The sequence below is a fragment of the Heliangelus exortis genome, chromosome 12, assembly GCF_036169615.1.
Source record: "Heliangelus exortis chromosome 12, bHelExo1.hap1, whole genome shotgun sequence".
Classification (NCBI taxonomy): domain Eukaryota; kingdom Metazoa; phylum Chordata; class Aves; order Apodiformes; family Trochilidae; genus Heliangelus; species Heliangelus exortis.
Window position 1 is genome coordinate 15,590,643 of NC_092433.1, and position 16,330 is coordinate 15,606,972.

Here is a 16,330-nt window from a genome sequence, read left to right on the forward strand (position 1 = left end):
AGCAGCACCCAAGCTGTACACAAGTGCCTCCTCACGAAAGGAGGGCTGGTGGCATCCTGGGAAAAATCAGAAGCTGGGGGTGATGTTGAATTCGCTGGTAAGCTCAACAAAACAAGTTGGGTTTGGCTTACAGGTTCCCCGTGGGCCGTGTCACAAAGCCTGAAGTGCCTCTTCCCCCCCGTGGGGACACGGAGTTTTGGCAGCTCCCCAGGTCCCCCGAGGAACACAAAGTCACATCTGCTCTCCATACCCGTTTGTGGGAACCTGCAGCACAGAGAAGCACCACGTTGAAGCATCATCATCATCATCATCATCATCATCATCATCATCATCATCATCATCATCATCAGCCTCAGCCTCAGCCTCATCTCATCATCTGACAGAGGAAGGAACAGAGGTGGAAGGAACAGAGGTGACAGGCCAGCCCTGCAGAAGGACACCAAGAGTTTGGGCTTTTTAAGGTTGAGTTGCAGTATTCCTGCTTCTGGTCCCAAAACTGGGCAAAGACCTTGTGAGGCCTTTCTCCTCCACCCCAGCATTGGTGAGGATGATGAGGATCTGCTACTTCGGTGATGTGAGGAAAGGAAACACATTTTTTGGAAGCTACAGCTATGGATGTGGACTTTTCCTTCCTTTTCTCCTATTCTTCCAGGTTTCTTCCAGATTTGCCAATGGAACAATTAGTTTCATCTGACATGATGCACTGGGATCTTCCAGGTTATGTGGACAGCTTTCTGCCACAGACAGCAATTAATTCACCCATTGGTCCTGAGCACAAGATGGGGAGAACCAACCCCCATGCCTCCTGCTTCTGGGATCAGTATGTGTAACAGTGCACTGGTGAAAAGAGGCTGGAAATCCTCAGGGAAGAAGATTTAGCTTTGGAAGATGACTTTACAAGGAGGCAAGGTCTTGCTCCGGGGTGAAAAATTTATGATTCCAGCATTCCCACTTGGAAGCTTGACCATACACTACAGGGAGCAGTGTGAGCTGTTACTGGCACAGCTCTTTCCTTCCTTACTTACTCGTGACAGTCCATTTGCAGAGGCTGGGGGACAACTTTGAAGGCATCAGGTTGCAGAGATTAATGATAAATCTTCTCCCTGCTCAGCACTGGACTTTCAGGTATCCCATCTCACAGAGTCACAACTCCCAGGGACCAAGGACACATTTCAGCACAGACACTGAGACACTGTGGGGACCACCTCAGTCTTTCTAAGAAGATTCAAAAGGCATTAATTAGGGACAGGGACCTTCACTAGGTAAATTTGGGTCTTAGGCTTTTGTTACACCAAGGGTGGAGGAGAAAAATTAAACTTATTGTGGCTTGGAGTCTTATTTCAGCCTTTAAGAATGGGAGAACATGGGAGAAATGCTTTAGTTCCCTGATTTATTTGAAAGTTGTCTGCAAACTAAAAGCAAGAGCTCCTGTCCCTGGGGAGGGAACCTGAGGCAAGAAGGGTAAATGTAATACAGAAGATATGTATAATAATATTATAATATAATAATATATGTATAATAATACAGAATAAATGTAATGCAGAAGATAGTGAAATCTTATATAAATAGCCAATTTAAAATATGACTTTTGTGCTTCAATGTGAGAAGCACAAAGTTTAAAGTACTTTTATGGAGCAGGTTTCTCTCGGGGGGAAGGCATAGTGAAAATAAAAAATGTTTGGTTCTTTTTAGTGGTTTCAAACTTGACACCCAAGCTTTCAAATTAATTTTAACAAATAATTTTAATATTTTACCATTGATTTTACCTCAGCCAGCAACCTCTCCCAGCATGGTTGCTGCTGCAGTGCCCATCCCCAGAGTCCCTCTGCTCTCCCCCTGCCCCGTGACGAGGCTGGCAATGGGATTTCCCATGGAGGGAGAGACCCAAAAGCTTTAAATAACCTTCTTTAAAAAGATTCCTAAAAGCAGCTCTTCTAGAAACCAGGCTGAGACCCTTCACATGTGCACAAGATCATCGTGCACTGAAAATAATTCAGTGAGGGCAGCTGGTAGGAAATGAGGCTCTTCCCTCCTACCCGAGCCTGTGCCTTTGCTAGAGAGGAGGCTGTGTACAGCATGGAGGATGTTTCTGCCTCAAACCTCATTAAATCTAATTAAATAGCTTACAAAAGTATTTATGAAAGCAAATTTTAAAACGGCAAAGCCATGCCAACAAGGAAGGTATTTGTAATTCTGCCGGTGTCTTTTTGTGGATTTGGAGCCAGTTCAGAAGTGCACACTTGGAAGGTAATTGCTGACAGCATGCAGAATCCATCAAGCTATAATTAACACTCTACTATTATTCTAATTGCCTCACTCAAGCTTCTGTGTTTTTTAATTGTAGAGCAATTTGCCAATAGAGCATTTAATTGCAATACATATTTTATACATTTTGGGACAAAGTACCATTATTTCTACTTCAGCAAAAATGTTTCTCAGTTTTAATAGCTTGCTCCATCATTTTCTGTTGCTTTTTTTTTTTTTGCTTTTTTTTTTTTTTTTCCCCGATAAAGGAATTTGATTACAACCTCTTGTGAAATTAGTAATGATATAATATACAGGAATGCCTGGAGGCTTCAGTTTGGATCATGACTCTATTAAGCTAGGAACTGTACATACATGTAGCAAGACACAGCCCTGAGGAGCTTGAAATCTAAACAGAGAAGACAAACTGAGGTGAGAAAAGAAGTATTATCAGCCTTATTTTACAGCTGGGGAACCAGAGCCCCAGAGGAGTCACCTGAGGTGACCCTGAGCACAGGGCACCCTTCCTCTTCATCCTGAGCTTATTTTCTATATCCTGGTTCCCACAAAAGTCAATCACTGTAATTTGATTTGTGAGATAGACTGTTAAATATTACAATCACTTTTAACCCTCTAGGATCTACTTTTCCTTGGCTTTCAGACCAAGCCCCAGCTTTGGATGGGAGCCTTTGTGAGGCAGCAGAGCACTCAGCAGAGGACACACCCTGGATGGAAGATGATAGGGATGATGATAGGAATGCTGTCAGGCTTCCTAAGGCTTCTGGGGCAGACTGAAGATTGGAGGCAGTGAAACAGAAAAGGATGGACCTTAGCTCACATGGATCATTCTTGCACTTGACAGTTTTCCTTCACTCCAGCTTGGTGGGTCCCAAATCTCTCTTTAACACAGTCCATCTTCTTCTGGTGATGCTTGTGATGGCTTTCTCCCCACCACTGATGGTGCTGAGGTTTGTAAAACATCCGATACCCATGGCTACAATGCTTTATATTGTCACCCTGGTGCATTGATGTGTCAATCAATATTATTACAATGACAAAGGCTTAAAAGGTTGCAGGAGGTGTGTTGTGGGGAGGGTGTACACAGATGCCTTGTTAACTCAGCACAGTAACAGCCACGTTTATACATGGCTAGCAGGGGGCTTTGCTATCAGCAGCTCATGGAGAGCTGCATGGTTTTACTCCTGGCATCCAAACTGCAAGAGAATGGTTTCTCTGGTATGACCAGATCAACCAAAGCATCAACATTCCAGAGGTTTATTAGTTGATCTGGTTACACCAGATCTGCAAGGACAATTTCATGGCATCTTGCCACCTTGAGCTGGTCTCTCTTGGATCCCAGCCCTGCACCTCAGAGCTGGTTTTGTTGAAACAACCTGTGAAATGGATGACGTGATCCAGAAGTGCCTGGCAGCAATGGGTAACACAAACATCACTTCTCACTCCTCTGATGGGTGAAGCTGATTCAGCTTAGCAGGAGGCAGCACATGACAGTGAGGATTAAAGGAAGAGATGATCAAGTCAGGCTTCAGGACAGGGTCACTAGTAGTGCTGACATGAAAATTTAAGCTCTAGAGAGTTTGCCTTGCAATGACACATAAGCCTTTTCTTCTCTTAAAATTTGAGATCAGTGCTTGAACTCTGGTCCTCCACGAACATAAAGTCTTTGATCAAGACCAGATCATGCTTCATTTATGTGAAAGTTCACTCAAGTAGCTGCTGTCATTTCATTTTTCACAGGCAATGAGTTAAATTGCTTTCCCAGGCTGGAACTAGCACAGGCAGTCAGCAAAAGATGGTGCAAATACTTAGATCCAATTAACCAAATCCGTGTTCTGTCACAACATTGCCACCTCTGATCCTTTTTTTTTTTTTTCCTTCCCGAAAGAGCTGTTTTAAATAAACATAGATACACACAAGTTTTATCTCCTTTTTTTTAAAGGTAAACACTCAGAAAAGCATGACAGTGATTTACTGTCAAGGCAGAAGGCAGAAAGAAAGCAGACTGCTAGCACTAGAATATTGCCTGCCATTTGGATGGGCAAAATACACAATAAGAGAGGGTTTGGATGTAAACCTGTGGTACTCAAACCTAGAGACCACAATTGCTTAAAACTTGATTTTGTAGGCAAAGCCATGGACTAACTCCAAGAAGAGGAAGTAAGCAAGCAGACCTGGAGTCTGAACTGGAGTCTGCTGGGTTTACACATCTCAGCATGACATTACTCTCCCTTAATCATGCTCAAGATCCAAAATCCCAAAGTTTTTCCAAACCCAGGGAAAGGTTTGGCCCAGTCTGCAGGCTGGCAGGCCTGAGGATTTGCTCTTCATATCTGAGCTTGGGCTCAGCTCTGTGCCAAGCCTCCAGCAGCAAGAGCAGAGCTGGAGACACAGCTATTCCCGACAGTCAGCAGCACTAATAGTGTTTATGCTGTGAAGAGCTCTATTAACTGGCATAATAACTATAATTATATGGTGTAACTTCTTTTCCTTGCTTTCACCTCTAGGCTGAGATGGGAGCATGAAGTTCTTGCAGCCCCAGAGGAATGTGTTTGATGAAATCATGCAAGTGGAGCAAAGCAGCTGGAATCCTGTTACAGCTAAAATGGGAGTCACCTGCCCCTGCTTGGGGAATAATAGAAAAAGAATTAGAAACATCAGAGGAGGTGGAGTTTAATTTCTCTTTCAGATAGGGATGCTTAAACCAAGGCTGTTTTCATCACTCTGGGCAAGCCTCCTCTAGAAAGGAGAAGAGGCTTTAGGTGCACCTGAAAAATAGTAAATGCTTTATTTTATCACAAGCCCTTGCCTCAGTTAAGTGGGAAAAAGATCCACTAGCATGCTTAATAAAATAACAGGGTCCAAATCATTTCCAGAAGAAAGCTGGTATGTGTTGACTTTCACAGCAAATGAAGGTAACTCATGCCCCACAAAACAACCCACACTTTTCTGTGGTCTCAGAAGGAAGGTAAGGGAAAAAAAACCAAATTGAGCAGGTTCAGGGTACCCTCTCAGCTGCCAAGATGCACATTTAGCTAATAGTTCACTGTGAAGACTTCATACTCCAGATGAAGGGCACCATCAGCAAGGGTGGTCTCTGCCTGGCAGCATTTTCAAGGCCAGTTTAGCTGAAAGTTGCACAAGTTATGGCTGTGCTCAAAGGTCCAGCTCACATACAGCAATTAAAGGAGGAGGATTGCAGAATGACCAGAGCAGCCAGACTTTGGAAGGATCTGGCAAGCAAGCACTGCCTTACAGGTCAGAGCCAGTTTTTTCCAATTTCTGTACTTGATCTTCATATCCATACTGGAAATGGGGCAAGATACCTTCTGACTTTTATTGGCATGCAGTTACTGCCTCTATGATTATCATGGGCTGTCACTACCAAGCTGCCTCTTGTTGCTTCATCTGGCGAGAAGATATTAAGATTTGCCTGCTGCTTCATCACACTTTGATCCCTTGTTTAGAGAAGAAAACTTTGCTCTTGAGTGCCTGGTTCTTGGCTGGGGACTGAACTGCAGCCTGATATTTCTGTTTGGCCCTTGAAGCCAACTATTAACCACACCTCTTGTCCTGCTGGTACCACCCAGGAGTGAATCAGTAGTGCAATACAAATGGCACAGTCTCATTATCCTAAGACCAAAATATGTGGCAAAGCCCTGCTGTGGCTTAGAGGCTCCAAGAAGAATCTCTCAGAATATCTTAAACATCTGCCATGTGTAAAATCTTACGATTGTTCTTCAAATTCTTCTGTGGATACATCAGCCTCTCCTCTGCTTCTCTCTCCCTGTCTCTCTGCTAATGGGTGCACTTCTCTCCAGCAGTGTGTGACACAAGGATTGCCTTCCTCCACACTTACTCCATTTATTCAGTACCTGAGGTCATCATCCTCCATTTCCAGACATCCTAAATCACTTCCCTAGTGCACAGTTGGGATGAAATGAAGGATTATGACTTCATAAAATAAAGAGGAGCAAATGAAGACTTAATAGACACAGATCCTTTTTAATGCCAATGCCATCACTAATTAGAAACAGGGGGGGAGCAAATAGATGGAATTGTCTCAAACATCTCTCAGAGTTTTGTCATGGCATATAAATGAGTCTGTAGTATCCCAGCATCCTGCAGTAGCTGGACAACTTTGTCCACAGATGCAGTGGTGGGTTTTTGGGATTTGGATCAACTCTGTGTGTCCAGGGTGACATCCATTTTTCCCATGCTTTCTTCATCTCCCTGCAAGATGTGAGCAACCATGGGAATATGCAAAGATGCACAATAAGGGTTTCTGTTCTGTCCCAGGAGGATTCAATCCTTTTGCCTTTGAGAGGAGGCTTCCATCTCCTTGGCAGCAAGACACACTGTAATGTAAAAGCTCCCACACAAGTAATGAGGTTGAATCCATTACCAACTTATGATCCAGAAGCAGCAAAAGATGCCTCACATGCCCTGCCACCCAACTATAAAGAAAAAACAAACCAAACTAACAAAAAAACAGCCCAACCCCCCCACACACACCCACAAAACCCCCTCCCTACAATGATACATTCTTTCTCTTAAAGAAAATTACACAGAGCTTTCAGCCTCACAAGGGGTGTGCTCCAGAGAGGAGCTAAATTCAGCCAGGATTTCTTTTTGCTCTTTGACTTCCATATTTTTTCCAAGAGAGCTAGATTACTCCCCTTCCATCCCAATTGTCTGAAGCCTCTGTTATGGTTACTTTGGGCTACAGCATCAATTATTCTCTTTTGCAAGATACATAACCAGGCCCATTGAAGATAAGGCCATATCAACCAGCTACTTCTACCTCTTCACTAGGGCAAGTTCAGATGCTCCTAGGGCACCACGAGTGGCTTCTTGTTGAGGACATCTCAGAGAACAGAAAGAAACCACACATAAGAACATAGAGGTAGAGAAGAAAGGAAAAATAAATTTCACTGTGGCCTCCTATTTACCTCTCTCTCTTGAAGAGGTGTTTGAGGTCCCTGATTCCAGCTGGCAGCAATGCAGCAAATAACCCCATCCCCTGGGCACAGGTTTGCTGAGAGGAGGAAGGGGAGCTCAGCTCCTTCCTTTCCTCTCCATTAGTGCCCTCTAATGATAAACAAGACCTTGGTTGTACAACTCTCCCCTTTGAGCCAGGGCTGTCCATAGCAGAGGTACAGTCTGCTCTTTCCAGCATTTATGGGGTTTTTTTGGGTGTCTGCTTGCTGGGGCTCCTTAGCTCTTCCAGATGGGCTACACCTGTGGGGAGAAAATCAGCTGCAAGTTATCTACTGCCAATCTCACCTTCCACACACCACTTGCTGCCCAAGCTTTTATCCTTCAAGGGAGCCTTGAGGGTGAAACATCAGGTAATGGATGCTGTTTTTTCCCAGGATGACCCTGGTGGCTGTTTTTCCAGGAATACCAGGTCTGGGCTTCAGAGCACTCCTTGTGTAGGACTTGGCCTTGTTTCAGTCAGAAGAAACCCTGAGGTGTCTTGGATGCTTGCAAGTGTGTGGTGGGACCTCATGGCACTTGGAATACCTGTGGTGGTCTCAAGCTCCAGCATGAGGGGTAAGTGAGTGGGAATTGCTTCTCCTGTGAGATGGTATTTTATCAAGTGCTGTTTTGTTTTGTTTTGTTTTGTTTGCCTCCAGTTGTGACTAATAATGGCTGGGTGACCCTGAGCAAGTGCCTTGTTTGAGCTGTTGCCTCTGTGTGAAATGTTTCCTTGGGACTTCAGATACCTTCTCTGGTGCCTGCTTTTTGGAAGTGCTCAGAAGGGGGAGCTGGTTCCAACATCCAGAATGATTTCAGATGCTTTCTTTGAGGAATGATGGTTTCCCTTGGCTCTTTGGCTGATGGTTTTGAGTCTGGAGCAGTAGGTCTCCTTAATGTCTTCCTTTACCAGCTGGGTGGAAGGCAAATGGACAGAAAGCAGCATAGACACAAGGCCTGTAAGTACCACTGTGCATGTAGGTAATAAAAAACTTAGGCTGGCTTGTCTCAGAGATACCCTGGTTGCACAGATTTCAACAGCTTCCTTCCATATGGCAGCCTGCAGGTGATTGGAATCCTCTAATAGATCATCCCTGATTTAATAAAAGTGAACTCGCTGTATTAATGTAAGGGAACACATTGGAAAAAGTCATTAATCATAATGAGTCTTCGTGGCTGCTGAGTCCACACCTGCAAAGCAGGAGCCTTGGGAAATAGTATTTTGAGCAATCTGCAGGGCTTTGACAGAGTGAGTGTAAGTTTTTCCCATTACATCATTACTGGGGCCAACACAAAGGCTATCTGGGTTGCTCAAGGAAGTGTATTGTGGAAAACAATCCTACTTTGATGACTGATCCAGGCATTTATTTAGGCAAAGCAGAAGCAGTTGGATTGGCTCATTTGATGGGCACTGTTCATAGGAGGCAGCTCAGTGCAAGCTTTTGTTATACCTGCTCTTGCTTGCATATGTTCTTGAGATTTTAGGCTTTTTTAGTGAACAAAACTGTCTATCCCTTCACATGGCAATCATGCCAGTGTCACAATCTTACTAGGCACTCAGATTTTCCAGATAAAGTGTTTTTTTTTGTTTTTTGTTTTTTTTTTTTCTTTCTTCTGAAATCTGGCTCAGAAAAATTTCTCTGGGCTTTAAGAAGTCACTGGATGTAAAACTGAACAGCTTAAAAAGTTCGTGAGCACAGCAAGGGGAAAAAAAGGATGGGATGCAATTTGTGTAGGCATGGGGTAAAAATAAAACAGCTAGTTGGCTTCTACTTGTGTGCGTTGCTTTTGTGCCAGAAAAATGTCAGTAGCCCTCTGTATCATTTTGCACTGAGGATGCAGAAGTTACCAGTTCCCTGAAAAGGAAGGAAATCTGTTGCACAAATCAGACTGATCTCTGAGGCTGTAGTTGGGGCACCTTGCAAAGCATTTACTTTTGTAACATTAATTCTCTCTTAACATTTCTCATATGTTAGTGCCTGTTATTAAATACTTGATAAATGGCTTGAGTGAAAGATTTGCAGAAATGACCAATTCACTTCCTTTGTTATCAGGGTTTCAAACTTTGTGTGCTCTTCATCCTACATATTAATTACATGAAGACAAACTGACCTGAAAAAAATTAGGAGGACTTTCAACAATGTCATATCTGGGAAAAAAAAGGTGAAACTTGGTGGACAAACTTGGTGACAAACAGGGGTTGTGTTCTTTTCAGGTCTATGGAATGTGATAAAACACAATGTCACCACAGAATTCTTCTGCATCACAGCAGTTTTATTCTGGTTTTGATCTCTTCTAAGGGTTAATATTTGTCACATCTAAAGCTGTAGGAGAGGAAGGGGTTTTCAGCTGTGTCTTGATGGTGAGAAAGGGCAGGGTTAGCTCTGGTCACTGATCAGAATTGCAAGGACAGATCAATGAGGGGGAAATCCACTCTCTGCTACTGTAAAGCCACTGGCAATTAAACTCTCCTCCTAAGCCAATGTTTAAAAGATTCAGCAAGATGTGGCCTCAGATATTTCTTGCATAAAAAGTGTTAAACTGGATGTCCAACCTTACACTCCCACGTGTGCCTGGGGCAGCTCTGATGGGAGCTGACTCTGTTACTTCTCTTCCTGCAACAGCTCAAACGAGCAGTGGGCACTGAAATCCTTCAGGTAAAAGTTTTCAAAAAACTGGAAGGCAGACCCCCAGCACACCTTCCCAGGGCAGAGCTTCCCATGACAGCTGATGAGCTCTTTTGCACACATTTTCTTCAAAAATTGGTGTCCAGACAGCTGGATCTTGCCTCTTGTAGAATAATAATGGAGCGTGCAGACTTGCACCACTGTGGGTTTGATCCAAACTGACTGTCTAGGTTTTTAGGATGCTGAAGGAACCCACATGGGGATTTCCCCCCTCATGGCATCCTTCAACAGAACAGTCTTTCCTATTTACTGCCCTTACCTGCTGGATAATTTGTCTGATCCAGGGTCTCTGCTTTTGGCTGGGAACGGCACATCACCATCTCTTCCTAGTTCTTAAAATTAATTTTTTTTTTTTTTTCTTACAAATGTTACAGGCTGTGTGCATTTATTTATTTATTTTTACAGAGAAAGGTTTTTATTTAGCTGGTTTTAACGAGAACTCAAAAGTCTGCTTCAGCATGAAGCTGGAGGAAGGCAGAACTGCCTGTGTATCTCCTGCACCTACTGATTCCTTCTTCCCAGCTCAGCCATCTGAGACTGTGACAATAGTATTTGGATACTATCCCGTTTCCTCTCCCTGCCCCCCCCCTTAAACCTGAGTGTTGTCTTCCAGGTGTTACAGACATTTTTTTGAAGTCAAAACACTTGCCAAATTCTATTAAACTTGTGGTTTGCAGACAAATTGGGAGCTGGCCGGAGAGGAAGCTGGCAGGAGAACAGCTCTGTAGATATTCAGGGCTCCAGGACATCTGGGTTTCCAGAGGCTTTGTGGAAGTAAGGAGCAGAGCAGAGGAGAGACCATCTGTGCTTTACCTGTAGTAAAGAAGGAATAAATGCCCAGCAGCATCGTGTCTGCAAAGAAGGACTCCACAGGAGTAGGGATGTGCTTTGGTCAGGTAGGGTGGGTGCCTGTTGGAGGCTGCAAAATTGTAGAACTTGGATTTCCTTTGTCCAGCTCATGGTTCAGAAGCAGAGTCTGGCACCTCTCTGGGTGTCCTGTTTCCCCCAAGCCATCAGCTGCAAGTCTGGAATTGGGTTTTTGCAAGTCTGGAATTTGGGGCTACTGGAATTTTCTAGGCTACTTCTATGGTTTCCTCCCTCCTTCTCTTAGAGGTCTTTTCCAGCCATGCCAATTCTGTGATTCTCTCTCATCCAGTCCTGGAGTCCTACCTGATTCTCTGCAGGGCTTGGTCACCTCTTTCCAAATGATTTTTGGGTGTTTGGGGTCTCCTTTCATGCAAAGCATTTCATCAAGCGGAGGGGTATTTGTGGACATTTGTAATTCATGTATTTTCAAATGGAGTGGGAAATAGTTTTCCAAGCCTGGGAATGTTTTTGAGACCTCTGAAAAATGTAAGTCTTAGATTGAGAAGTGACCGTGTTAAAACACTCTGGTTTTTCTTGGGATCCTTCTTCTACTTGTGACTTTGGGAGTGGATGAACTTTTAACAGCAACACAAAAAAAGCCCTTGAATTTTAGCATTTCTGTGGCCTGAGATGGGACACTTGATCTGGAGTTAAAAAAACGGATCAAAATGGCCTCAAAACGTTTCCTGAAAAAAAAAAAAAAAAGGTTGTATTGACAATTTTTTTTCCGTGGGAAAATATTATATAGTGAGGGAACTCTATCATTTGATACTATTGGAGAGGTCTTTTACAGCTTGAAAAGAAATATTGCTTTTTTTTTTTTTTTTTTTATTTCATTCATTCTCCAAGCCAAAGTAGAATCTGAGAGCAAAGTCAGATACAAAACCAGGAAGAAACAGAGTTTATAAGCTTGGAAACAGCTTACAGACTCTTGCAGTGCATCTTGTCCTGTTTTAGTGATCTTTCCAACCTGGCTGCCTGCACTGCAAGCACATCCACAGATAACCTCTCCCTGGTGCTCTTTCTCCCCAGCATCCTGGAGGTTCAGTTCCAGTGGGATTCCCAGCCCTCTTTGCTGAGATTACTTGCTGTTCTCTGCCTGAAGGCAGTACAAGCATCTCCCAAAATATCCACGTGCCCTTGCTGTGGCTTCCTGCCATACCCTTTTACATTTTGCTTGCTGCACTCCTTCTGCCAGGCATCACTTTCATTTACTGCACCCACCAGAGCTTCACACTGGTGTCTCTGAAAGCCCTGGAATGAGCTGTGCCATGGCAGAAGAGAAGCATTTGTTTGCTATTGTGAACGTGAGGACAAGGAGGACTGGGGACTGGTGCCAAATGATCTTTTTAAAATCCTACAGTTGCAGTAGAAGGAATCTTTTGCATCCCTTTTAGGAAGCATCTTCGGTCCAGGCCCCACTGGGGCATTTTGGAGGGCAGAGCTGGGGATCTGGAGACCCCCAGGGAGGTCTGTGGCCCTTTGGTACCCAGAAATGAGCCCATGTTTTCCATCCCTCCCAGCAGTGAGACCTGGGGATGTGCCATCCCGAGAGCTGGTGGGCACGAGCTGTCCTGGGTAGCCAGGCACCATTTGAGCTTTCACAATCAGCCACTTCAAATGAAGCAAGAGCCATTTGCCCACCACACCAAGAAGGAGGTGCAGGTCTCCATGGGGTGATAATTTTGCCTCCTGGAAGTGTCTCTCTTCTCCTGCAGCCTTTTTCCTGACTGTGTTTCTGTTTTTCCTCTTGACTCTCTCTCCATCCTCCACCTCCCCCTCACCTCCATCTGGTTTCTATCTGGACTAAGCAGATGTTTTTCCACTTCTTAAAATGTCCTGTGCTCTCACCTCACCAATGTCTAACAGTGATTGCTCATTCTTCTTTCCCCAGGTGTAAAACTTGAAAAACTGGAGGGGCTGGGGGAGAACCAGCTTCTCATAATCCCTTTCTGTGCATTTAGTGCTGGATGGGACCCATGAGAAGAACCTCTCCAGTTATTCACCTTGCAGCCTAGAACCCTGTTACTCCTTCCAGATCCCCTTTCCATTGCCAGTGTATACAGAGGATCAGACCTGTGATTTATACCAGGGCAGTGTGTATAATATTCTCTCTTTCATGCTACAAATGTTAACAAATCCAAAAAGGTATCAAAGGAACTCGTGGAGGAGATTTGCTAAGAAGGGCCTGTGGATAAACCTTTTAGACTTGGCTGGAAAGCAGACATATACAGTTTACTGCTTCCCCCTGCTGAGGAGTGACAATAGGTTAATTGTAGATTTTCTTCCTTAAAATAAAAGTTCCTCTCTTGGCAATTCAGTCAAGTGGTATCTGTCATGCAGAGGTCTCGTGAAGGATTTATTCCCATTTTAAGTAATGTTTCAGAGGTGCATGCTCCATATGGAATACATTAGATAGACAGAGGCAAGGTTTGCTGGCATGTTCATGGGGCTGGGGAAGGTATGTGTCCTGTGGGCACTGGGGCTCAGCTGAGGGGATCTTCTGCAGTTCAATGAGGATCTGGTTTCTCCTCACCCTCTTCTCTCCTTTTCCCCTTACATGGCTCTGAAGGTCTTTGAGGGAGGGGTTTTTGCAGCTTCTCCATGGAGGCTCAACAGAGCATCCCAGCAGAGGGGTCTGTGCCCATTGCCAGGTGCCTGTCAGGAGAAAAACCCTCTTTTCTTGTCCCACTGGAGCAGGAAACCATGGGTTGTCCTGGTGAGCATGGGGCAGAGATCCTGGTGCAGATCCCAACCTGGGTCTCTGGGGCAGCATTGGCATTGCAGCCCCCAGACGCTGCTGGGGTTGCAGAGGTGCTCAGAGCCACTTTGTGTCCCAGAGCTGGTGGCTCTTTCTGGCTGGTGACCAACTCCTGGACTGGGGAGACTGAGGCTGGAGCTGAGGTGAACAAATGCTTCTTCCCCAGCAGAAAAAACAACTCCCTTCTGTGATGAGAACTGAATGACCGGGTGAAATAATGTCATTTGGAAGCTCTCTCTGCTTGGCTTTTGTATTTATTTATTTTTTAGTTGGCTGGGCTGTAAAAAAAGCAACCAGAGAGAGGGGATAAGCGAACAAAACACTTTCAGGGCAAGTGTCTGTTGGGTTTGGACCTGGGTGTCACAGTCCCTGGCTTCTGGGAGCTGCTGGCTGTTGGAGAAGTGGGTGCTGGCCCCTGGCTCCTGGGGCAGCCCCTCCTGCTTGGCTTTTGGTTTTGGAAACTGTCCTCCTTGGAGACCGTATCTGCAAGCTCTGGCATTTTCCATGCTGCCTGCCAAGGGGGCTGTGCAGCCCGGATCAGCCACCCAGCCTGAGTGTTTCCTCACCCTGGGCCATGGCTCTGGCTGGAGCAGAGCCAGCTCTCCCCAGGGGATTTGGCTTCTGTCACCCCCTGGGGAACAGGGCACCCATGATAGTGCTCTGCAGATGCTCTGGTTGCAAAGGGTGCTTTGCTCTGCTGCAGGTGATCTGGGAGATGTCCCCGAGGTGTGCTCAGGCTCTGGGGAGGAGACGCAGGGAGAAGGAATTGCTTTTGCTGTCAATCTGCCCCCCTTGGTGTCCTCTGACACCTCAATGCACCCACCCCAAGCAGGAAAGAGGGATGAGCACGGTGTTGCTCCTTTGGAGGGGCCTGGGGACCTGAAACAGTGAAGTGCATGGAGTTAAGAACAACCAAAGAAAAAGCAACAATCTGAAAAACTTGGGGCCATCTTCATCTGGAGCTACCTGTTAATACAGGCTGTAGCTCTGCAGCACCATGTGCCTCAGCACTGCCTCACCGTGCTGTGTCTGGCCAAGAAGCCTACAGGTTCCCTGAGACACTGGGCATCAAAGAATGTTCCTTGTGATTGCTACCAGTTCCAGAAAGAGCAAAAATATCCCCACGCACCACAGAGGAAACCTTGTAATGTGGGGGCAGAGAGAAGAGAGCCGAAAGTAGCATTTCAGTTGCTTTTATGAGTGCACATTGTAGTGATGGAGAAAACCCAGCCCCTTTAGCCAGGGAGAGCTGTGTCTCCACTGGGGCATCCCAGCATCATGCCCATGGAATGTCTTTCTGGAGCTGGGATGCTTTTCTGGGTGATGTTGGTGGCCTTCTGCAGTGATGCTGGTGCACCTCGAGTGGCAGGAAAGCTGCTGGGTTTTTCCACAAAACTTATCTCCCTAAACTTTTTTGACCTTGAAGTTTTCAGCCAGAGCTTTTGGTATTTCTCATTCCCCAACCCAGTGAAAGATGAAACTCGGTGTGGAGTGGACGGGGTGCAGCAGGCGCGTTACTAATGGGATACGGAAGCACCATATGGTCCTGAAAAATCACTGTCAGGGAGAAAAGACCGAGGAGCCCCCCCTCAAAGGGGAAGCAGGGGAGAGGCAATTAATCATCTTCACCTCCTAATAAGTATGTGAGCTCTTGTACCCACCAGCACTCCTGTTGGAGGAGGAAAAACTTCAAAGCACGCGGTGCCCCATGGCCCAGCCGATGCTCGGGGTGTTGCTGAGCAGAGGCTGCACCCCGCTGGGTTACAGTGTGTGCATCTGAGTGTGCTGAGAACTGGTGACAAACACGACAGGGGTGGCTGCAAACAGTCCTTTGGGATGGAGATTTTATGTTTTACAGGGCTTCACCCCGGGTGTGGGGTTTGCAGCATCTCTGGCTCAACCTGACTCTAGTGTCGGGGAGGCTGTTGGGGCATGGGTATTCCTGGGGGTTTCCAGCTGGAGAGTTTTCAGTTCTCCTGAAATGTCTCAGGGGTCCATAAAGGAAGGGAAGGGTTAACCCTGTGAGCACTTTGCTGCACTGGGATCAGTTGTGGGATCAGTTGTGCTGGTATGATGCTTAATAAACACATCCACCAGCTGAAAAATCCACCACTGGAAAATCAGCAGCTACTTGTTCTTTTATCTTCAAGCTCTGGCTGGATGAAAGTGGTATTAGGGGTTGGGGGGGGACAAAAAAAAAAACCCCAAACCCTGTTTATTCAGGCTTTTCTTACTTTAACAGACTTCCCTTTGTCCTCAGCACCTCTTTTTCACACATTTTCCTTCCCAGCCGGCTGCAGTACCGTCCCCTGGCCACAGCCGGGCTCGTACCACCCTCCCCACTATTTTCCCTGTAAACTTGGCTCTTCGCTGGAAAACGGTCCTGAAAAAAAAAAATCGTGTTTCAGCTCGTCTCTGTTTCCATTGTCCGTGGATAAAATAATACTTCCAAACCTCACAGCAGTTCATAAATATCATTGCCCGTGTAGAGAGTAACAGGCACTTTCCAGAGCCTTGTTTGCCAGGCCACAGAGGTTTTGAATATTTATTGGGAAGCTGCAGCTGGATCCATCCCTGCCCACAGTGCTGCAGTTGTTGTTTGCTGGGGTGAGGGCATGCCTGAGCCTTCCAGGGGAGTTTGTGCATCCAAATCCATTTTCTGGGAAGTGAAAGGATTAGCCCCTCACTGGTACTGCTGGCCAGGAGGCAAGCAGAGGGATGCAGGACGATGCTGGTGCTGCCCATGGGTGTGCAGCCACTGTGGAAATGCTGT